The sequence below is a fragment of the Pinus tabuliformis genome, chromosome 8, assembly GCF_031772625.1.
Source record: "Pinus tabuliformis cultivar Carrire ecotype Pingquan chromosome 8, CPIR1, whole genome shotgun sequence".
Classification (NCBI taxonomy): Eukaryota; Viridiplantae; Streptophyta; class Pinopsida; order Pinales; family Pinaceae; genus Pinus; species Pinus tabuliformis.
The window spans coordinates 1219228901-1219254811 of record NC_142294.1 but is presented as its reverse complement, the minus strand read 5'-3'; the positions used below and the strand labels follow the sequence as shown (position 1 = coordinate 1219254811).

Below are 25911 nucleotides of genomic sequence, written 5' to 3'. Positions count from 1 at the left end.
ATGAGTTCGTTGATGTCAATCTACCAAACCCAACACTGGCTGTGAGACAAATGGAGGAGGTCGTTATTAAATAGGAATTCTTTGAAAAATGTGCAAAAAGGAAGGCCCCTATCCAGGACTGGTACTGGTCACTATTTAGGGAGAACATGCAATTGAAAATGGAAATTACTAAGTTGAAGAGACAAGTATTATGCTTGCAGAGATAAGTGAGAAGGCAAAAGAGGAACATCAGTCAAGCTACCGCGACTCCCGGAGCTGAAACAACTTCGACAGTAGTATAGACTGAAGAAAGGTCGACAATCTCAGTAGCTACACAGACCGAGTCATTTTTGCATTTGATTAAGTCTCAGGAGTTTCTGTTGACCGTAGAAATTCAAAAATGGAGAACCACTTCTTCTCATCTTCAACATGGATCTATCTCTTTGGAAGATCACCAGAAAAAAGTGAAAGGAATTCGGGAACAAGCAGCAAAAGTGGTGGCTGATCATGTCACCCAGATAGAAAAATCTAAGAAGAAACAAGAAAAACAATAGAAAAAGATTGAAGAATTAAGGGGAAAGTTCAGCTACTTAAGGATGACAAGGATGAAATTTTCACCCTAACGCAATAGGTAATGGAGTGTCGACCTCCTGCTAATTGCTATGCTTTGTTTCTTCACGAGAAATATATGTTTCTGTGTCTAGAAAGTATGCACTAAGAAATTAGCCACAATGTAGAAGACCCTATGCAGTTCCTGCGGATCCTGATAGCTCACAATCTACTAAACCAAAACTTGATGTGCGAACTTTATATGCATAATTACATCCTAGAGAATGATCAATTGTTCAATCCAGTACCGTATGTGGGAGACATTCGCTGAGAGAATTTACTTCCTTCATGATTAATCAGGTTAAATGGAAGAAAGCCTTCGAGACATTTGAAGAGAATCAAGCAAATTGACCACTTGTAATCATAATGGAACATTGTCAATCAGTGGATATTTATAACATAAATCAAACATTTCTACAACTGGAAGGATGAAAGGACCAGATGTTGACAACACAAAAATGGTGTGTTGACATGTGCATGAGGCAGATCCTTACTTGTCAGGAGGAAGCCCATGACACCTGTCAGAAATGATGGATGTTGTCATCATCAACAGTGCGGGTGCGTGAACCTTTTGGGGCCCCTAATTTTGCTCGAGCTTTGGAGCAAATCCCATGATATATCATGTGCATCTGACACTTTGGGACTCGGTGGACAGGTTTGAGATTTAAGTTTCCCATTATTTGGCTACCTTCTGAGTAGTACACACCAGCCTATGTGACAACATAAGACTGGTGGAAGGATGTCATTTATACCGGTGGTTTCAAAATTCCCGGGATGGATATGGATGCAAGATACGACCTTGCACAGCTTCATGCCAACCATAGTGGTTCCAACCCAAACCTGCGCAAAAAGCGAGATGCATGAGAACATGTAGAAAATCCAGTTGGGGGTTGATGTTGGTTGCTAAATTTTCCTACTTTTTATCCACCTTTTTATACCTTTCCTTCACCTATTTCATGTCTTTGTGAGGTTAATTTGTATCTCGAGCAATGAAGGTATATCTATTTATCATGTCTTTGTGAAATATTAATCGATGAAGCATAGTCCTAGGGGAGGGTTTCTTATGCGACTTTCTAACTCATGTTTCTTTGCAGATTCGAAAGGATGATGATTAGCAAGATACAATTCAGTGTATGGTTATTGATGAGTTGGAAACGCTAATCTCAGGATGCTAGTTGTAACGATTCTCAACTGATGAGAGCCTATTGGACCAATGCATTTGCTATATTTGTATTTTGTTTCCGCCTCAAACGATTGTTGTGTATTTGTAGGCAAACAACTGTCGTAATCTATGGGAAATAGTTGATACTATTCTTGTCATATTGAAATGTATAAGTAAGGTTACAGAGGTAGAAAATATAGCTAAGGAGCTAGAGGGAGAGAGACACAAGAGTTCTGAATGTAACAACAAATTTCTGTATTTTCCTTTTGATTAATGCAATCTTGATCTTCTGAAGTATTAACTAGTCTTCGATCTTTTTCCCCAACCATGATCAGAGATTTGGGCCCACTCTCCTGATCATGTGTCATTGGATGAGTGGTGTGTGTAGATTTATTTCTGTTATGATTATTTATTTATCGCTTTAATGGGTCATTAAGTTTGTGTTGTTGTGAATGTTAATTTACTGTTACTCTAATTGATGTCATTGTTATTGCTTATTGTTACACATTTTTATATTGTTGATTGAATGCTCAATGCTGGGTAGGGAAACTATGGCCTGCATAGACTTTGCACAATAGCCTTGAAACAATCAGACGAGCCCCGGGTTGACAATTAATGTGGAAAAGGGTGAATTCTATAGTTCATATATGAACACCAACACAACTCTCCAACAAATTTAACTTGGGATTTGTCAAGTTGAATGATTTTCGTGTTTGTCTTTTCCAATTCAACATTAAGCTTCTTGCAAACCGATAAAGACATGACGTTGGTGGAAGCATCATAATCAACAATATAGTTATGCACATTATAATTAAAGATCTCAAAAGTAAATAGGAAATGAGGAGTTGAAGACCAAGAATTAGCATTTGCAACATTGACAATGGATTCAAGATTTATCGATGATTTAGACTGACCAACAGATGTATCCATGGAAGAAATAATATCTTTACTAGTGGAAGACATGGGAGCAAAGGTATTGATGATCAATTCCCTCTTCCTGGGAAACTTGGCTAATTCATAGAGTGATATATTTTCCCGAGTCTTCTTCATATCTTCAATAATGTTGTATCCAATATCATAAGATCCAGTATCCTCCTTAGATGGTTGAATAGAATTAGTTGGTTGAGAAGGCTTGATAACAACTTCAAGACAACAACTTTGAGAGTGTTATAATTACTTCTAGTGTTTTCTGACATATTATTCTAGGAATACCCGATTGAAAATTTAGAAATTAAAGGTTGGGCAAGGTTATTCAGGGGGAAATCCTTCTTAATAATGTATTTTTCTTGTCTTCTAAGCTGGGTTCAACTACCAGTCCATTACTCCTCAAATTATAAGTCTTTGGAGGTTTAGGAGGAGTTTCCCCAACTAGGGCTTCTTGAATAGACTGAACCTCACCATCTCTAACAACTTCAAATGTTATCACAAATGAATTAAAATTATTCATAAGAAGAGGCTTCTTATTCTTCATATTCTGCTTGCTCGTCTTCACCTCTAGTTATCTGATCATCAAGCACTTTATTCACCATAAAGTTCATATTATGTACCCATTATGGGCACATCTTCTCTGAATAAGAATCTTGGTGGATAGTGCAGCAATTTTCCCGTACATCTAGCTATGATGGTTTATTTATGGAAGATAAGGCGACCTTTCACCTTCCATGACATTTCATCTACCTTTAATGACTTTTCACTTTCCATATGACTCTTTCTATTATAGGGCTAATGTGTTCTCAAAAAAATACAATTTACATTAATATTAAGAAAATAAAACATTTCCAATCAACCAATCTTGTAATACAGAGATATGGAACATTAATTTGTAACTCTAAGACCAAGTATGCTTTCCATAGCTTGTACTCCACATCAAGAATTAGGACCTTGTGTTGCAACTCATCCACATGCATTTGTATGCACTCTAGTTGTTGGCTTAGGGGGTCTTGACCTAGGTTCAGAGTTAGTTGTGCCAACCAACAAATCCCTACACTATGCGTGTTTAGGGTTTCTAGAATATCTTCCATGATCGCTCTAAGAAGGACTAACTTGAGTGATTCAGGATCAAGGGTGCATTTAGCCCTTTTGTAATTGAGCTAGGATCTTTCCTCATAATCTTCCAAGGATTCATCCTGTCCCAAGGTCATTCTAAAGATTTCCTCTTTGGTGTCCTTGGACCTATAGTAGTCCCTATACTTTTCATTGAAGGATTGTTGCATTTCAGCCCAGGTAGTGATGTTGTCCCTAGGTAAACCCATGAACCAGCACAAGGTTGCATCCTTAAGGGTGGATGGGAACAACTTCAACTTCTAGTCATTAGAGGTATAATCATAAGTTCTGCAGATGAAAACAAACTCAAACAAAAAGATATCAGGGTATTCTGAGGTTAATCCATGGAAGTGATGAAGGGAAGAGGGGCTTATGTTTTTCATCCTAACATCTCCATTAGTCTCTCTAATGGGAAAATCACACTCATTTCTGTTTTCAGTACTATTTTTTTTAACCCATGGTGTAAGTGTGTGGAATGGTTTCTTCTTCTTCTTCCCCAATAGGCACTTCAAATATCTCTGGTTGTTCACCTAATGGGTCCTCTAGTTCCCCTGTAGTCAAAGAGGGAAGTTGACAGTCGCTGAAGAAGAGAGAAGGTTGACTTTTTTATGGTGTGGGGGTATTTAGCAAGAATTTCCCTAAATTGTCTCTACTCCTACGAGACATGAAAGTAATTTTTTTCCTTTTATGTGTTTTTTCATAATTAATTGCAAAACAGAAAGGAAAGCAGAATAACATCTAGCTACTGAATGCAAATTAGAAAGAAAAGCAGAAATTACATCTACCTAGACACCTCCCCGACAACGGCGCCAAAAAGTGATGAGCCTCAGTATTGCAGCAAGGATTTTGTAACTCCTAGGGCTACCAACTTTACTTTATCAACCTGGGGTTTCATACAAACTTGGAGGTGACAGTGCTATATACACAACAGATGCAACATTCTACTCATGTCACTTCTCAACTGGGGTGCTAGACCACTAGGGTTCCAGACCAGTCTTCTATTGACTAGAAGGAGTTTGACTACTGACAGTGAATGTAAATCTAGTTCTAATGCAAGAAATTAAATGCTTACCTATTTAGGAAATGAAAGTTACTGAATGGTAAATGCTATGAAATGCCAAAAATCATCTAGCTAGGAAATGACACAAATTACATACATCAAAGAACTATGTTAACCTTGCAATTTATCCTCTAGCTATTAGGAATGCTTGGAAATGGAAAGTTGTTCTATCATTCTAGGACTCATACATACATGCACTAACTATCTCATTTTACATTTGTAGAAAAAGAATCTTTTAATTGCTAAATTTGGAAATGTAAATGTTATGTTATTATGTCTGATCTTGCAGAGGGAGAAGGCATGGGAGATCTGATCTTAGGTGGCACTGATAGGCATGGAATCCAATATGAGGGCCTAACCTTCTCTTATACTACCATCTTTGGTCAAAACAGGGTCAAACAAGTTGCTACAGGAGATCCTATAGCTACTACAGGATGTCCTGGTTTGCTACATGAAGTTAGCTGAAGGGCTTAGGGGGGGAAAGAAAAGTGAGATGAGGTGTTGGAGAGATGTATGATGGTGATATAAGATGTAGGGAAGGTGCACATTACCCAAGACTAAGCCCAACACTCCAAGGAGGTTGGATTTACGTAAGGTGACTTGCTCACGGTGGCTGCAAAACAGAGGTTCAGACTATGGGCTGGTATGCCTTGGTAGAAGGTGGAGAGGACCTAGGTGAATCTGGTTGGATGAGTTCCTCCATGCAGATCAATAATCCTTGCAACAAAACTTGTTTTTCTTTTCATTTATGCATCACTACATGTCAACATGGAAAAAAGAGGAATTGAAGTTGAGAAAGTTGATCTATCTATTGTTAAGGACTAGATCTATGAAATGGAATGCCTTTTAAGATACATAAAATTTAAGGAAACAAGATAACAATGACAGGTGCTTCCAAGAAATCATAATCAATGATCTAGCTAAGAATGAACCCTAAGTTATGCAATGACCAAAAGACAAACTCTGTTTTTGGGGCTGTGAGAGTGGGGCCCTCTAATCATGATCCCATGAGGGAGATGAGATAGAGGCCACTATCACAATATTTTTTGAAGTACTTTCCTTCACTACTACACCACTAATCTACCTCTTCAAACTAATGGAAAATAGGTTAAGCAATAATTCAAATACTTGTTAAGCTAAACAAAACATAAATAAACTTCAGTAGCTAACTATCATTTTAATCTAAGAATACAAATACAAAAAGAGGAACTTATGCTGCTAAGGTTGGGCCCTAACCCAAGAGCTTCAGCCCTTTGAGTCAACTTAGTGTTGGATCAAGGTAGAATTTCTCATTATCATCAAAATGTCAAATACAAAATAACAATAATAGTCACAATGTTTTTGCTCAAAATGACCTCTTGGCTACAACAAAAAATAGAATCTGAATGAGTCCCTTGACTCTCTTATTTATACAAAACTAGAGCTCCCAACAGCTCTCTAGAAAATAGGGAGACTTGGCTCCCTAACTCGAGAATGACTCTTTCTTAACTGTCACTGGCTTGGTTGCCAATGGACTTAACTTGCTTGGCTGCTAGTAACTCTGAGCTGATGAGATATGGTGGAGGAATCTTCGAATGATTTGAGGAGTTAAGGAGGGAGACCAATCTCCTAAAATCTCTCTTGCTTTCCCACTTCAAGTTCTTGCACTTAAGTCAACCCAAAACCGCTCCAATTCCTGCATTTAATACATATTAGGCCACATGACATAGTAACTCACCTTCACCCTTCTCACTAAGGAAAATATAACAAAATATGTAAAAAAATGTTTGCAAAGTCAATTTTAATCAGCTGCAGAGTGGCATTGTGACCCATATAGTTTACCTATTGATGAGCCTTATCACTCGTCTTTAAAGTACCTCGCTATTGAGAGGTCAATTGTATTTAAATTGACTTTATAGGAATATATGCATCATCAAATCTATTTTCATGTGCACATTAATTGAGTTGAAGCTCGTAGTTGACCTAGGACCTTAGTTGTTTTAGCCTATATGATCTTCAAAATTCTATCTTCTCACAAATTTGAAATAAAAATGTCCAAAAAAGTAATTTCTATGATAAATACAAGAGGTCATATTTACATTTGTTCAACTACCCGCCCACCATTTTTAGAAACAAAGGAGGGGAACATGAGAAATAGGAGGAGAAAAGAGAGGGTCGATATAGTTTTGATTTTTCTACTATGTTATCTCTATGTTCATTATTAGTGAATTTTTGTTAGCAATTATAAGCAAGCTACAATCTAAGGTCCAACATTAGGGTGAAAGCAAAGGTGCTTCCCTCGACATTTAATTTTTTTGTGTATTTTCTTCATATATGTATTTCTTTGGAATGTCTCAATGACTACCACTTCTATAATCATAGAAACCCTTTAGACATCTAAGTGTGGAGCCAGTAAAGGCTTTGAAGATCTAGTGTTTCATACAAACTAAATTTAAATTTCAACAACATACCATCTTCAAAAAATCATGCTTATATGAAGCCAAGGTAATTGGTAAATGATTTGGGTTAACTTTGGTTGTACATAAATGTCTATCAATGAATAAATCCTTCTTAGAGCATACCTGAAGTTGTCTTTCCCTATGAATATTATTTTTCTTTCCCATCCACTTTTATTAGTTTACAAGCATGTTTCGGTATTCTTTTTGCATGTTCAATTATTGTACATATTCAAGACTTATTTACTAATTATGATTAATTTCCATATACTTATAGTTCATGGGTTTATGAATATATTCACAAATTTAATTATTCATTTTAAACTTTGGTTTGCTTCTACACATAGAATCTATTTTCGCATCTTATTTTATATTCAAACTATCGTTATGTATTTTCCATCTTATTTTCTTAAAAAGAAATTAGAATTTATTTTAATTAATTGATAATTATTATGATATTTCATGCATTTCTAGTTCATTTATGCGCTAAAATTTCAAGGTTAGGATAGTAATTTAATTAAACAATGCAAGGCAAATAATTATTGATTTAATGTACACAATACAATTTATACACACACAAAACTATATGATTAGTACCCTTCAAGGGAAGGACTTTGTTGACCTATCTAATTAATTAATCTAACCACGTAGTTACTAAGTTTAGGGATTAAAATCTAACTTAGGTTTCCATGTTTGTTTTTACACTTGAGGGCCCTTCAAGGGTGTTTTCAATGTTGTTATTGATTCTCATTTTGAGCACTTCCCCCTAATTCAAATATGGTATCCAATATAAAGCACGTAATGTAGACTTGGTGCACTTGACCCCAAAGCATGTAATGTAGACTTGGTGCACCTGACCCCAAGCTAATCAAACTAATGGCTTGCAAAACATTCTAGATTAATGAAAACATATTAGAAAAATGTAACCAATTGATTTGGTTAATGCTTAAGGATTGGGATCATCTTTTTTACTTAAACTAATTCAAAATAAATATATCACCTTAAAAAATAATCTAAAATTGTTATCTACACATTGACTTAAACTTCATATACATTGACTTAAACTTCACATCTTTATTTAGACTATAACGTTACTTTGCCATGCTTTGAACGTAGTGGTAATAAATTACTTATTGCATTCAAATTAATAAATCAACTAAAACATTAAATGATAATGTTTCAAATAAAAAATTATATAATTCCCATCATTTATAAATTGTGCACCCATAGTGTCACCTCCACTTCCACCCACATTCAATAAATACATAGTTTCAACTCACATTGCCACTCATAGTTATAATTGGGGATTGAGAGTGAAACTTCACATTTTATTATGGGTGAGGTTGGGGGCTAAACCTATGCATTGTCATGGATGATGGTGGGCGGAAAAATTATGTATTTGATTGTGGGTGGACTCGAAAGTGGTGAAATTGTGTATTTCTTTATGGGTAGGGGTGGGAAGTGAAATTGTGCACTTTTATTCACTATGGGTGGGGGGTAAAGTTGTACTTTTTAGTGGTGAAACAAATGCACAGTTTTATCCCCAACCCCCACCACTATGAAATGCATAATTTTTCCCTTCACCCCCATACACAATAAAATGTACAATTTCACCCTCCACGCCACCCATAGTTTCAAATGTACAATTTCCTGCACTATCTCCACAACCACCCATAGTTTCAAATGTACATTTTCCCGCACTATCTCCACTTATAGTTTCACTCCCACCCCATGTTCATCTTATGTAATTATGTACTATGGTGGATGGGGTAATAGAACTATGCATTTTAATATGAATGGTTTCAAATGCACAATATCACCACACATCCTCATTCTCACCAGATTTGATTATATATCAGTAAGGTGGGGAATAAAAACTTGTATTTCAAAATGCACAATTTCATGTATCATTGCCAACCCATTTAATAGGGTGAAGGTGAAAATATATATTTTAAAATGTAGAGTTTTAATTCCAACCTTTAACTCTCCACCCAAAGCTCATCATTTTTAATTATATATTCATAAAATCATTCTTAAATATTATCTAATTTCTAATTAAATATATAAAATATCACCCTTAATTTATAATAATGTATATTTTTTAAACAATAATTATATCTAAATTTATTATTATATAAGCTCTCTATTTATATTTATATTTAAATAAAATTTAAATATTTTTTATTAACATTTATAATTATTTAGAACAAATTTTATAATTGATTAAAAATAATAAATTATAAAAATGTAAATCAATAAACAAAAAAAAGGAAAATTAATGTTTGATAATTTAAAAATTAAAATTTATATTTTGGCGTTGTTATTATGAAATACGATATAGACTCTATATCATATAATAAAGGTTTTATAAGGTTTTTAAATAATAATGAAAAAATAAATACTATAATTAGAATTTTTAATATTTATAGAAAAAAAGTTATATTTATGTTTTAGGATGTTTCATATTTATAAAATTATTAATTGTTTTTACAATTGTAAAGGTATATTGAAGAAATAAAAGATTTAGGAAGGTCATCTTGGAAAACTAAATCACAAAAAATAGTGAATTTTAATTAAAATAAATAATATTTGGTGATATTTCACAACTTATAGTGAACAAGCGCTGAGATGGATCAAATCTCTCGAGATGTAAACCTATTTTTTTAGTGCAAAACTTGAGGAAAGGTTTGCACCTCGAGAGATTTGATCCCTCTCGGCGCTTGATAGATCTGGTGTTAAGATGGATCTAGGCTGGTTTCAGTTGTGTGTGGTCATACAAAATGTGTTGAACATCTAATTATTTTGATCATTTTAAATATGTCGAATATGTCTAAGATTAATTTGGTCAATTTAATTTAAAATTTGCTTAGTTACCTCAGTTTGTTGAGATGAGAGAGACTATTAGTAACTTGAATGATGAAAAATGATGAAATACAAAATTTGAGTGCAAAGTGTCAATGTAGCAATTTGATACATAGAAAATGTGAATACGAAGAATATAGTCAATTACAAACAATCTACATTGCAATCAATCGGAAACTATTTTCTTCCACCGTTCCTATTGTCACACCTATTAGTTTTTCCATTTTATCATATTGATCATATGAAAAGAGTAGTTGGAATCGTAGACTATTCAAATATTTAACTCAAGCTACTGTAGTAAACAACATACCTTGTCTTTGTTCCTCTCCGATATTAATAGTAGTTTTCTCGAAATTCAATCATTGTGACTTATGGAGTGTTAAACCCGAAATAATTTTCAATGGTAGTTATTTTCTATTACCGTGTTTCAATGCAAAGTAATTAACAATGTTGAATGATAGAAAATGGGAATAATAAGAATGTACCCAATTATAAATAGTTTATAGTTTCAATAAGAAAACATTTGGGGTAAGCAAACATTTTATTTAGGATGAAAATTTAAGTATTGTATTTATGGTTGAATAATTTTTATGTGATTACACTGAGAGAGAGAGTGTATGTTTTGGGGGTGAGAAGGAGAGACAAGGGGAGATAGAGATATAGATGGGAGGGGGAGAGGGAAGAAGAGAGAGGCAAAGGCAGGGAGGGAGGAAGAGATATAGATATGGACAGAGAAATGTTAGAGAGAGAGGGAGGGGAACGGAAGGGAGGGAGAGATATATAGATAAATATGGATAGAGAGTGTGTATGTTTAGGGGTTGAGTTAGAGAGATAAAGGAGAGACAATGGGAGATAGAAATATAGATGGAGGAGGTAGAGATGTGCTTACACTGAAATCAATCCACACTATTAATCTAATTACTTTGAAATTAATGTACATCATACATCTTGTTGCATCAAATCAGAAATTAACATGTACACTAAAATCAATGCAGCTAGTGCAGTCAATCAAATAGGATTAGAAATCAACATCTATACTGAAATCAATGCATCTAGTGCAAGCAATCAAATAGAATTAGAAATCAATATCTACATTGAAACCAATGCATCTAATGCAAGCAATCAAATATGAGTAGAAATCAACATCTACACTGAAATCAATGCATCTAGTGTAAGGTATTAAATATGATTAGAAATCAACATCTAAATTGAAATCAATGCATCTAGTGCAAGCGATAAAATAGGATTAGAAATAAATATCTACACTAAAACAAATGCATCCTGTGCAAGCAATCAAATAGGAGTAGAAATCAACATCGACATTGAAATCAATGCATCTAGTGTGAGGTATTAAATAGAATTATAAATCGACATCTACACTGAAATCAATGCATATAGTGCATGTGATCAAATAGGATTAGAAATCAACAACCACATTGAAAATCTTAAATATTCATGACTTTCTAAATCTAACTTCTATGTCTGTATTTTTCTCTATGAGACTCTTTCTTCTTCCCTCTCTCTCCACCTTCCATTATGTGTCTACCTCCTTCGCAATCTCCTTCTCTCTCTTCCCCTCCCTCTCCCTTGTCTCATTGTATCTACCTCTCCCTAACTTTCTCTATATTTCTCTTCTTTCCTCTCTCCCACTGCTATCTATATTTATACCTCCCTCCATATCTCCTTATTTGTCTCTCTATCTTAACCCCCTAAACATATGGCACTCTCTCTCTCTCCCCATATTTATCTATCTATATATCTAACTCTACCTCTTCCTTTCCCTCTCTATCTCTTCCCCTTACCTCTCTCTCTCTCTCTCTCTCTCTCTCTCACACACATCTATCCCTCTTCCTCCCTCCCTCTCTTTTCCTCTCTCTTTTACCCGCTCCCCGGCCCCATCTATATCTCTATCTCCCCTTGTCTCTCCTTCTCACCCACAAAACATACACACTCTCTCTCCATCTCTATCTCCCTCCCTCTTCCTCTCCCTCTCCCCCTCATATTTTTTAATGTAACGTTACGTTACGTGACAACATCTCCCTCATATTTTTTAAATATTTTTTTAATGTAACATTACGTTACGTGACAACATCTCCCTCATATTTTTTAAATATTTTTAATGTAATGTTACGTTACGTGACAACATCTCCCTCAATTTTTTTTAATATTTTTTAATGTAACGTTACGTTAGGTGACAACATCTCCCTCATATACTGGGTTGTAGAGCGCCTCTTGGCGCAATTACTAAATATTATTTAAAATAAAATAAAAAATTATTTCACCAACTATAATAAATTAGTAAACATTAATTAAAATAAAATAAATATCCCCCACTATAATAAATAAGTGAATACTAATTAAAATAAAATTAATATTTCACCAACTCCACTGTAATGATTGCAACGATCCATCCTCGCTGCAGATAAATAGTGGTCATGAACTTCCATTTCAAATGTTATGTTAAGTGTCTCTTATAACCACATCTACATTTTCAAAATTATGTAGTCTTTCTAACCCTTCGACTTATTCTTCTGCAAAGGACATAATTTTGTATCAAAGGACTTTAAAATTGATGTTTGCTTTATCGTGGAACATGGGGAACTTTCTAAATGAGAAAATAAAGATATGCTGAATTTTTTTAATCTCAGAAATGCTATATCTTCTGCAAACTCTTTTGAGAATTCAATGAACTTATTATTTTAACAGAGTTTTATCATTCTCAAATGAGGAATACATGGTTGATGTAGAAGAGCACATAAACTCAAATAACAAAAGTAATATTGCATGTAGATATAGATTCTTAGCATAAAATATCAGATGTTAGTAAATCACCCTTCACTTTTTCCAAATAAATTTAATTAAATTAAATAACCGCTAAGCCAAAACTTTTAAACAAAGACTCTGAGTTCCAAATAAATTATCGTGAGATATGATGATTGTTGAGCGATAAAAAGGTGTCTTTTTAACTTCTAATTATCTTCACATTAATTGTCAACCCAGGGACAACTTTTTATTTCAAGAGTGTACTCACTCTGAGGCAGCTATTTACTCAAGAGTAATGTTTTGCAGTATAGTGCTTAAAATCCAAAAGTAAATGAATGCTTGAAACAAAATCTACTTACAATTAAAAGAAACTTAACATTCTGAAACTTAAATCATTCACTCAAAAAACTACAGCAATTTATCAGTCAAGGGTGCAGTAGCAATAACTCATTCCTTGTTTAACTTATATAAATTAAATCAAGCATAAATAAGATCTACAATCTGAGAACTTAGGCAGCGATAGCCAATGTCCTTTATAGTTGTTGATCTCACACACAACGCTAAATAACCAATTGGAAATTGCAAAGAACTAAATCAATCGTATTACTGCAGCTTAATGAAAATGAGACAATTGTGCTAACTATAAGAATGCCAAAAGGCAAGCTTAAATAATTGCAGAAAGTAAATGAACAACAATGCTAAGTATTAGAAATGAACAGCCAAACTATTATAGCTATAATGAATAGAAAACTATTAAATTATTGGAGTGATCAGCGCAGCTCTGTAGATGAAATGAACATCACAACAATATGTTTGCGACAAGCAATGATCTCTGTTAAGAAGGAAATGAATAGTAACACAATCTAAGTACAGTATATAAAACAGATCAATTCATTTAGTCTGGAAATACCAAGCAGTAAAGTAATATGATTACGATAAATAGAAATAAAGTCAGACCATCACGCGGAAGAAATTGTAAAAATATAATACACAGCAACAGTGTAATCCACCAAAGGTTGGGCCCTTAGCCGCTAGCAGATGCTGCTAGGCTACTTCAAACGAGAAGAATGAACAGCAACTCCCAAATCATATATTAATCATTAAACTTGGTTGGCATTACAATATGATCATGTCCTCTTGACACCACAAGTCTGTAAATCAGAATTACAATTTGAAATAATAGAGACCCATGCTCTTTCCTCCTATCCTATCCTATTATCTCTATCTAATCATCCATCATCGATCATGAATCCATAATTCTGAATCTCGAATCCCTCCCTCTCTCTGGTCTCTGTTCTGATTTAAATACACAGAGAGCAGAGAGCAGTTACAACTGTGATGATTACAATATGATCATTATTACAAAATTGGATTGTTTCTAACCAATTGATCAACAAAAAAATATATTTCCATCCATCTTTCAACAAGAGAAAAGCGAATTTGGCTTTGTAGCTGAGATTTGGAAAACGACCACACAGCAAATCTGAGAGAATCATGCTCAAAGAACCCTGTGTTTCTCTCAATACAAGCTGAATTTGGGCAAACCGTTCTTCAACAAAGTTAATTTGGTCTATTCTGGACAAAACCCATGTTCCAGATTTTCCAGATTATTCTTCATTTGCTCAGAATATCAACCGCAAAACTGTCACTTCTTATTCCAGGGAATTTCTGAGTTGGAATATTTAAATTATCTTGGAGGCTAAAAATGGTGAATAATGTTACAACCAATTTATTAATAAACCATCATTGATAAAATCATGCATAATCATCAATTTATTGAAAATAAAGGAGAAGAAATAATATTCATCCATAAGAGCATAAATCATTATAAAATGGATTTATATAATAAATGACATGATAAAGAAGAGTAAAAATGGATGAAATAAGTGTTAAAAAGTGGTCGTATTCACGGCCCAACATACCCCCACACTGAATATATTACATGTCCTCATGCAACAAAAACTGAATATATTGCATGTCCTCATGCAACCCAAAGACAAAACCCATGTGTTAACCAAGCAATAAAAAATTTGTTCATCCCAGCTCATGAAGTGGATAGAACAAATGAATTCTTCCTTAATTAATGAATATTCAATTTTAGCAATGTTGATGAAGGCATAACAATTTTTACATTGACGTTCAAGTTATGTGTATATGAAGTTGCAGCAAAATGTAATATAAATAACAGCAAACTTCATTAACCATTTTCTCAAAAACTACAAACCAGATTTTGTTGAAATTTTGCAAGTAAATTTATAATATATGAATGCCTCTATGATCCAAAAATCAGATCATTTTGATGCACGGATCATGAGATATAAACAAAATGGTTGTAGGTGACAGTGCATGATTTCCGAAATTTTATGAACCAATTTAACTTGAAATTATCTGGGTTTGTGTATTTTAATGATACGTCTGTGTTTTCCAGAGATCATAAGAATTGAGTTCATAGTTTTAAAGATATTATGGAAATCAATTTCTGCACTGTATAAAAATGAAATTGTATGCCTTAAATGAGGAAGAAAGTAGAAAACATCCATCATGCGTAGCAATTCCTCCCCCTCTCTGAAGAATTAGCATGCCCTCATGCAATGCTAGAAAACAAGTTGAGGTGGTCGCTACCATCTGTTGAATTCTATGCTTGGTGTAAAACAACATGGAATAAGGGAGGTGTTGAGAATGAATAAGAATAGCAATGGATTATAAAGAATATTAATGACATGGTCATAAGAAAGAAATGAATGAAAGAAACACTCCCCCAAACTGAAAGATGATAGGCCGCTGAAAAATGGGAAATGGTAAAGATGTGGAATGAAGGATGATAAATAATGCTCAAAATGGATTTTCATGAAATTCTCCTAAATTCATAATAAATCAGAAAATTATGCTATTTTACCTCAAGTTTTACCTCCAAAAGAAAAATGTGGAATGACATATATGTACTGGCAGTTGTTGAAGCTGATGTAGGCAGAGTTGGTGCTGAAAGTGATGCAAAAGGTGGAATCCAGGCAAGCACATCATGTCTGAACAATTGTTCACATTCGTGAGCCTCTTCTGTTAGTTGCAATAGTGTGGTCATGCTGCGAATAGAGTTCCCCCCCATACTTTTTGTTCTCCTGTAAACAAATCACTATTTTGCATACAATGTTCTTAAATCCATAGTGTTAGTTTTGAATAGCAACAGATAAGATGCATGCAAAAATTTCAATCAGAAAAACTTTTGTATACATGCAATACTAATATTTTGTCAAATCAACAAGTTATGGTAGAGTGCAGTAATCATATCACATGCTATCCCATAATGCATACATTCCCCCCTCCAATTGGAAAAGGGATTACATGACCATAAAGCATATGAAGGGCAAGGCAAGGGAATGAACAATACAGCAGTAAATGAAGCAGAGTACACATATCAATGATAGGATGGCAAGAGGTATGGTTATAATGAGAGCAGAGTGTGTAAAGATAGTTATGAATAAGAGATAGGACGCTTTGGATTGATGATAAGTTACGAAAAAAGAAAGGACAACAATATGCCAAAAAGATGCTTTGCTGACGGTATTCTAGCTGAAAAATGATGTGATTGATCAGAAAATAATTTCTCATGCGTAAAGGTTCAAAACAGGGAAAAAATTAAGGAAATAACTTCTCCGATAAAAAGAGAAAAAAAGGGTATTATAGTAATAATTGATGATAAGATATAACTTCAATACCATAAGCAGAGCCTCTACTGCCAGCAGGCGTCCATAGCCTCAGCACGGTTGCTTTTTAACCCATATGAGCCAGGATCCTCAATTTATAAATGGAGAGTTCCAGTTCTGTTCTACAGAAGAGATCAGTGTGCTAGCGTGGTAACCAGATAATCACACTGCCATTCACTGGGATGTAGCAAAAGTGATCAGGCCGGCTCGTGATGAGACCCCTTGTTCCAAAGATAATTTGGCTATCCAATGGATCATAATCCTGGTGTGGTGGCCATAATGGGAATGTCACTTTGTTACAGCCTTATCAACATGGTAGGTTGGCTCATAATGAGACCCCCTATCCTCTATTTGCGAACAAAATTTTGTTGTTATTACACATTTTTATGATAAAAAGAAGGAGGCTCAATACTCCTTAAAATTAGGGATGGTGGAAGAAGTTGAACATGTCAATAGAAAAAAATATACCCATAATCTCATTTATTACAGACAAAGAAGATTATAACCAGGAAGGGTGGAACCAGCATGGTATTAAGATGATCAATCAATATCATGTTCAACAAAAAACAATGCAGTAAAGTAGTATATAAATAATTGTGTCCCTTTTGAAAAGAGCATCATCAAGGAGCTGTCTTGTTAAAGATCATAACATGAATGATATTAACTCGCTTCAATAGAATCCATAATTCTTGTCCTCATAAAAGTAGTGTACTTCATGTCATGAAAGGGAATCAGTAAAATGTGGTTGAGATGAACTAGGAATAATCCCACAAGAGAAAGAAAGGGTTGTTCTCAAAAATACTCCCAAAGTGTTGTTTCTTTGAAGGAACAGCAAAAACACTCAAAAAAAGTGTTGTTCCTTGTAGGGAACAACAAATAAAATGCATACCAAAAAGCAAAAATACACACGAAAAAGGTGTTGTTCCCTGTAGGGAAAAGTAAAAAAATGCATGTGAAAAAGTGTGGTTCCCTAAGAGGAACAACAAAAAAATGCGAAAATGTTGTTTCTTTGAAAAGGAACAGCAAAAATGTGAAAGTGTTGTTCCTTCGGAAAGGAACAGCAAAAATGTGAAAGTGCAGAAGTGTTGTTCCTTTCGGAAAAGAATAACAAAAAATGTGAAAATGCAAAAGTATTGTTCCTTCGGAAAGGAACAGCACTCCTCTTTCCTCCTATCAATTCACAGCGGTTTTTTGTAAAAGTAGCAATTTTATATAATTTGTTGATTTCAGTATGCTCTAGCTTTGTATCCATTGCATAAGTGTATATTTATGCTCCAAAAGACCTAAAACAGGAGGAACAGCAGGTATCTTTAAATTGGAACAGCAAGGAGAACAAGCATAAATAAAAGGAATACAAGAATGTTGTCGTTTGAAAAAGGAAGAGCAAAAAAATACAAGTGTTGTTCCTTTGAAAAAGGAACAACAGAAACCGAAAGTGTCGTTCTTTTGGAAAAGGAACAGCAGAAAACGCAAATGTCGTTCCTTTGGAAAAAGGAACAGCAGAAACTAAAAGTGTCGTTCCTTTGGAAAAGGAATAGCAAAAACGCAAATGTCGTTCCTTTGGAAAAGGAACAGCAGAAACTAAAAGTGTCGTTCCTTTGGAAAAGAAACAGCAAAAATGCAAATGTCATTCCTTTGGAAAAGGAACAGCAAAAACTAAAAGTGTCGTTCCTTTAGAAAAGGAAGAGCAAAAACGCAAACGTCGTTCTTTTGGAAAAGGAACAATAGAAACTAAAAGTGTCGTTCCTTTGGAAAAGGAGCAGCAAAAACGCAAATGTCGTTCCTTTGGAAAAGGAACAGCAGAAACTAAAAGTGTTGTTCCTTTGTAAAAGGAACAGCAAAATGAAAGTGAAAAATGAATGGCTGACACAAAAGGTGTTGTTCTTTTGAAAAAGGAATAGCAAAACGAAAATGTTGTCCCTTTGGAAAAGGAACAGCAGAAACAACAAAAGTGCACACAAATGTTGTCCCTTTAGAAAAGGAACAGCAAAAACGACAGTGTTGTTCCAAAATGCACAATCATAAAATGCAAGCACGCAAAGAATGAATTAGTTGTTCACTGTATTGATGCTGAGGATGGGTTACAGTTTGAATGAAGCAACACCTGAAACACAAAATATAAGAGAAATCAGAAAATAAACAACATTTTATTTAAAAACAGTATTAAGTTACAACAGCTATGATGTTATTTCTTAAGGCAAGGAAAAAAATGATCTCTTTGAAAAATGTTTTGGCAGCAGTGACAAGACATGAATTTTCAAATTGAAATCAATTCTTCATTTCTTCTATTATGAATCTGTTGGGTAATGAGTTGGATGAAATTCCCTTGTTTCATTAAAATTTCTTTCAAGAATCACTCATCCATAAATTGACTTTCTTTTTCTCCTAGGACCTGCAAAAAAACGAGTGTCTACCTACAATAAAACATTAAATCATGGAGAAAGAGAGGTGATCGGGCTCCCCTAATCCAAGAATTATGCAAAAAAAAACAATTAGTTACTCTGTATAACAAATCCACGGAGAAAATAACAAAGTAAAATTTATTTGTCACCTGCGGGAGAGCAGTGGTCGACCATACTAACCAGCAGTGTTTTAATCACAACTTCTTTGTTTTTCGTCCAAATTGAGTGATTCCAAATCCAGATGAAAGCTAATTCAAATATGTATCTTCAATAGAAACAGTTTTTAAAAATTCAATGATATGATATGTCAATTTTAGTTAGAACAACCTGCATAACAGAGTCATTTTCGATTACCCCACTTAGAACAACAGTGAATGTTTTAAGCATAGATTCTTCGTTTGATGTCGGATTCGAATGATTCAAATTGGAAATGAAAGTAGATTCATTTATTTATCTCCAATAGAAATAGTTTTTGAAAACAAGAAGAATTGATAGGTCAAATACTCTAAGGAACAGCCGGAAAGACAAAGTTTTAAGGGTGCTGATTTACGATAGACAGTCAGTATTTTGATCATAACTTCCCCATACGATATCGAAAATGAGTGATTCCAATTTCTTTTTAAACTATATTTTTATGGGAGTCTACCATAGAAACAAATTTTAAAAATATGGTCATTTAGTCCTCCAAAAACCGACTGTCCCAACTCTGTTCCTGAGCTGCCTGCTAAACACCCTGTCAATGTTTTGGTTCTAACTTTTTCATTTCAAATCCAAATTGAGTGATTCAAATTGGGTTACAAATTATACATCAAGGGCTACTAGAAACATGTTTTAAAAATATTGTCATTTAGGCCTCCAAAAACTGACTGTCCCATCTGTGTTCCTGAGCTGCCTACTAGTCACCTTGTCAATGTTTTGGTTCTAACTTTTTCGTTTCAAATCCAAATTGAGTGATTCAAATTGGGTTGGAAAGTAGACAGAAAGGGATAATTAATATATAAACAAGTTTTAAAAATATTCCCTTTTGACCCCTCAAAACATGACTTTCCCGACTGTGTTTTCAGAAATTCCATCAAGCCCACAAGCCAAAAAATATGATATTCAAGCATTTTTTCCAAATTGGTGATAGAAATGAAAATGAGTGTTTGTAGAACTATTATTTCCATTATAATTCATCTACATACACAAATTAATTAAAAAAAATCATCACCGATGTTGATTTCCACAGCATGTTGCAATAAAAACAACTATTTTTACAAAAAACAAAATGTGTTTATTTTATTTCCCTATTTATTTTCTTTTTTACACTAACCTATTTTGATTTGAAAAATGAATATGACTATGTATATGAGTACTTCCAGTGGAACCATTTTTGAAATAAGGCTTCAAGTATGCACATACCCAAATTTGAAAAATGCATATTAATGAATATTAGGGTATGAGAAGCCGACTTCCCTTGAAAAAATAGTAACAAAAATTGTTGAAGTATGGAGTGATGCTGCAAACAAGTGATAGAGTGAAACCAATCTTCAATATATTCTTTACTTTCTTGATTTCCCATAGCCATCATACCATGAAGTTCTTGAGCTTTTAAATTGGCTTGTTGATGCAAACTAAAAGAAACCTCATTTTCTTCCATAGCTTCTACAATTTTTGAATTTGAAACATTCTGAATCTCATTATAATTTTTCTCTAATGACACATGTGAGATAAAATGGGTGGGAAGGGTGGCTAAATTTTGCAGTTCAACACTGTAAGCATGTTGTACTGGTTTATTATGGTGAGGGTGTGGAATTAGTTGAGCAGGAAATTGTGTACGGAATGGAGCATTTTGATGATGTAGATGATTGGGTTGAGTGGATGATTTTGATATGCAAGCAGGATGTTGTGGAAGAGCTGGTGAAGAATATGGAGAATGTGTTTGTGCTACAAGATGAGGGAGAGTAGTCATGCAATCATAAGGTGAACCATGCCAAATTTGTAGACAAGATTGATGGTGGTTATATTGAGATTGACATGGCTGCCCTAACACATTAGTATTCCATAATGGATTATGCAAGTAAGAAAGTGGAGAAGTGTTTTGAACCATACCTGTATGCCATGATTTCCATGCTTTTGACCTTGTTGCAGCTTCCTCATCTCTTTGATATAATACTTCCATCCTAGATAAGGAAGAACAACTATCTATGGGATGCTCCTTTCAGTCATGAGGGCAAAACACTTCATCAAATTCTTGATTTTTATGAACCTGCAAAACATCCAATTTTGAATTTAGAGAGCTAATAAAATCAACTTTAAAATTTTCAAATAAAGCATTGATTTCAACTCTTATGTCTCTTATTCTTGTAGCAGATTTGGAAAAGAAAGAACAAACATCTCTAGAATTCTTACCAGCCTTGGAGATTCCTCTTGAGTACCTTATGCACAATTCACAAACATCATCATATGACAACTGAAAAACATCACCCTTTCCTATTAGATTTAAGAGTTCTAAAAATTCATCTTTGATTCCTTTGAGTAGGAGTGTTTTTAAGATCTCTTTTTCCAAATGCTTATGTTTTGATTTTTGAAGGTTGTATTGAAATCGATCTACATAGTCCTCCAAGCTTTCATCTTCCCCTTGTATCATATTGAAAATATCTTCATTGGCCTTGCAATAGTCTTGGTACTTCTTCAAGAATATGTTCTTCATGTCCTCCCATGTTTGGATGCAATTCCCACCTAGGCTCATGAACCATCGGAGAGCTGCTCCTTTTAGAGTAAGAGGAAACACTTTCAACCTTTGATCGTTAGTGTAATAATCATATCCTCTACAAAGTATTTCGAACTCAAATAAGAATGTATCTGGATCTTCATTTGTCAAGCCATGAAAATTTGGTAGAGAAGATGGGGGAATTATGTGCATTTGTGTCACTCCTCCTAGATCTTTGATAGGAAATTCAAAAGTAGAAATGTGAGCCATTTCTTACCATAATAGAAGATGTTCTTCATGTGTTTCTTTGAGGCTCCTTCTTCAAATGTTCCTGTCAATTGATTAGTGAAATGGGTGGTGCTTACATCACCACTTGAGAGAAATCATGAGATTTGTTTTTCAAAATTTCTATTTTTTTTCTTAGTCATTCACACAAAAATTCAAACATTTATTTCTACCCCAAGTTCTTTAACAGATCTGTTGGAAAGCGGGTGGGGGAGCAGGGCTTCTACATGCTCCTGTACGCAGGTTCTTACCTTCCGTTTTTAATACCCAATTTTTTCCTAACAGGCACTCATCAGATGCACACTACTCTTTAGAAATGGCTACACTCTCCCCGACAATGGCGCCAAAATGTTGAGCGATAAAAAGGTGTCTTTTTAACTCCTAATTATCTTCACATTAATTGTCAACCCAGGGACGACTTTTTATTTCAATAATGTACTCAGTCTGAGGCGGATATTTACTCAAGAGTAATGTTTTGCAGTATAGTGCTTAAAATCCAAAAGTAAATGAATGCTTGAAACAAAATCTACTTACAATTAAAAGAAACTTAACATTCTGAAACTTAAATCATTCACTCAGAAAACTACAGCAATTTATCAGTCAAGGATGCAGTAGCAATAACTCATTCCTTATTTAACTGATATAAATTAAATCAAGCATAAATAAGATCCACAATCTGAGAACTTAGGCAGCGATAGCCAATGTCCTTTACAGTTGTTGATCTCACACACAATGCTAAATAACCAATTGGAAATTGCAAAGAACTAAATCAATCGTATTACTGCAGCTTAATGAAAATGAGACAATTGTGCTAACTATAAGAATGTTGAAAGGCAAGCTTAAATAATTGCAGAAAGTAAATGAACAGCAGTGCTAAGTATTAGAAATGAATAGCCAAACTATTATAGCTATAATGAATAGAAAACTGTTAAATTACTGGAGTGATCAGCGCAGCTCTGTAGATGAAATGAACAGCACAACAATCTGCTTGCGAAAAGCAGTGATCTCTGTTAAGAAGGAAATGAATAGCAACGCAATCTAAGTACAGTATATAAAACAGATCAATTCATTTAGTCTGGAAATACCAAGCAGTAAAGTAATATGATTACGATAAATAGAAATAAAGTCAGACCATCACACGAAAGAAATTGTAAAGATATAATACACAGCAGCGTAATCCACCAGAGGCTGGGCCCTTAGCCGCCAGCGGATGCTGTTGGGCTACTTCAGACGAGAAGAATGAACAGCAACTCCCAAATCATATATTAATCATTAAACTTGGTTGGCATTACAATATGATCACGTCCTCTTGGCACCACAAGTCTGTAAATCAGAATTACAATTTGAAATAATAGAGACCCATGCTCTTTCCTCCTATCCTATCCTATTATCTCTATCTAATCATCCATCATGGATCATGAATCCATAATTCTGAATCCTCAATTCTGAATCTCGAATCCCTCCCTCTCTCTGGTCTCTGTTCTGATTTAAATACACAGAGAGAAGAGAGCAGTTACAACTGTGATGATTAAAATATGATCATTATTACAAAATTGGATTGTTTCTAACCAATTGATCAACAAGAAAATATATTTCCATCCATCTTTCAACAAGAGCAAAGCGAATTTGGCTTTGCAGCTGAGATTTGGAAAACGACCACACAGCAAATCTGAGAGAATCATGCTCAAAGAACCCTGTGTTCTCTCAATACAAGCCGAATTTGGGCAAACCGTTCTTTACTAAAGTTAATTTGGTCCGTTCTGAACAAAACCCATGTTCCGGATTTTCCAGATTCTTCTTCATTTGCTCAGAATATCAACCGCAAAATTGTCACTTCTTATTCCAGCGCATTTCTGAGTTGGAATATTTAAATTATCTTGGAGGCTAAAAATGGTGAATAATGTTACAACCAATTTATTAATAAACCATCATTGATAAAATCATGCATAATCATCAATTTATTGAAAATAAAGGAGAAGAAATAATATTCATCCATAAGAGCATAAATCATTATAAAATGGATTTATATAATAAATGACATGATAAAGAAGAGTAAAAATGGATGAAATAAGTGTTAAAAAGTGGTCGTATTCACGGCCCAACAATGATAAATTCATATATACTCTAACTAGAACATAGCCCGGCCTTTTGAAGAAACATGTTATCCCCCAAATCCAACTTTTTCAAAGTGTGCTTGCTACAGAGGTCTTGCTAAAGCAATAGCACCCTCAATACATACTATGGTGTACAAGCATTTACAATCCTCCAATACAAAGCAATTTCTAACAAGTTGGGAAAGGGTCTCTCCTCCATCATCTCTCATCATGTTGTTATGGAAATGCAAAATCTTGAGCTTTTCAACCAAAAGAAGTTCACAAATAGCTCTAGCAGCATCCTTGGCATCCTTGGAAATACTATTATTCATGAAATATAGTTTTTCCAAGACTTTTTGAGATTTTAGGAAAGAGACAAAAGCCCGAACACCCTTCTCACCTAACACACATGGTCAAAGAGATTTAAGGATCTCACCTCACTCCCTTACAAAATAGATACAAATATTGACATAACTTTAAGAGCCTCAACCTTAGACATTCCTACAATAAAATCTGCAAGATCTACATCTTTGAGATGTTTTTGAATCCCGTCAATATTCTCTCTACAACAGGGTAATACCAAGACCAAAGCTTCGGTTGTTGAAGCTTATTTTCACACTCACAATTCTTCATAAAACAATACTTTGCCAATCACATTGAAATCTTGAGACCTTGGACCTTGATATTCTTCACTTTTGGACCAATATCTTTCAGAGAACAAATCTGTTCCTCTCCCATTGCAGACACAACAGTTACAATAAGGTCTTTCCCTCGTTAAATCCAGCCTTGATCTGGGCCAGCGGCTGCTCATCAGTAGGCAGCTTGAGATCATCCTTGGTCTGCCCAGATTCAGTCAACAGGCTAACAAAACCATCCTACAAGTCACATGAGGGACATCGCAGTTGTGTGAAGATGGCACAATATCTTCCAGCTTTTTACCACTGAAGATGTCAATTCCTACATCACGATGGCCTTGAAGATGTCAATTCCACTGAAGATGGCCTTACCACTGAAATGTCAATTCCACTGAAGAAATTTTTACCACTAAGATGGCTTTGATCACGATGTAGCCGTTCTTTCAGATGGTATCAGCCTGCTGAGGGAATGTTTTGGAGGCTCCTACATCGTCCTTGGACTTGAACTGGTGGTCATCATCCGACATTGCTCCCCTTCCTCGTGACAATAACAACACACCCAATTCTCACCCAAAACCATACCAGACGAGACACCAATTGCCACATTTCTCAATGCATCTTTGACAACATCAATCCCTTCTTCAAAATTGAATTTTCCATAAATATTCAACAGATCAAAGCCATGCTTATTTATTACAACTATATTTGATAACATTTTAATAGAAACAAATCCATTCTTTATATATTTGTCGATCTCGTTACATCGATTGTTGACAGTTTTTTGATATGAATATTCGTTACATGGATTGTTGACAATTTTTTTTTATATGAATATTCGTTACATGGATTGTTGACAGTTTTTTTGATATGAATATTCGTTACATGGATTGTTGACAGTTTTTTGATATGAATATTCGCTGCAATGTGTTATGATAGATGGATTCTTAGAGATTTTTTTTGAGTTATGAGCAACTCCAAGTGGGTTAACGATGCCCTGAAAGACATTGTGAAGCTTCTTGATATGTGCAACGTCGTTAGCTATAACATTGCTGATGTGAAACATTACCAGATGTTGCTTCAAAGCGCTTCTCACACTCTGGATCATGCAGGATGGACATCAGTAACATGAGTGAGGCCCGCTTGTAAAGGCAACCAAATATGTTGGTCGACTGTAGACATGCCATCACCAA

At 34.5% G+C, this 25911-nt stretch overlaps 1 pseudogene; it reads right to left on the bottom strand.

The window, feature by feature from the left end:
* Nucleotides 1-24737: 24737 nt before the first annotated feature.
* On the bottom strand, nucleotides 24738-25248 carry LOC149239784 (eukaryotic translation initiation factor 5A pseudogene; annotated as a pseudogene).
* Nucleotides 25249-25911: the final 663 nt, after the last annotated feature.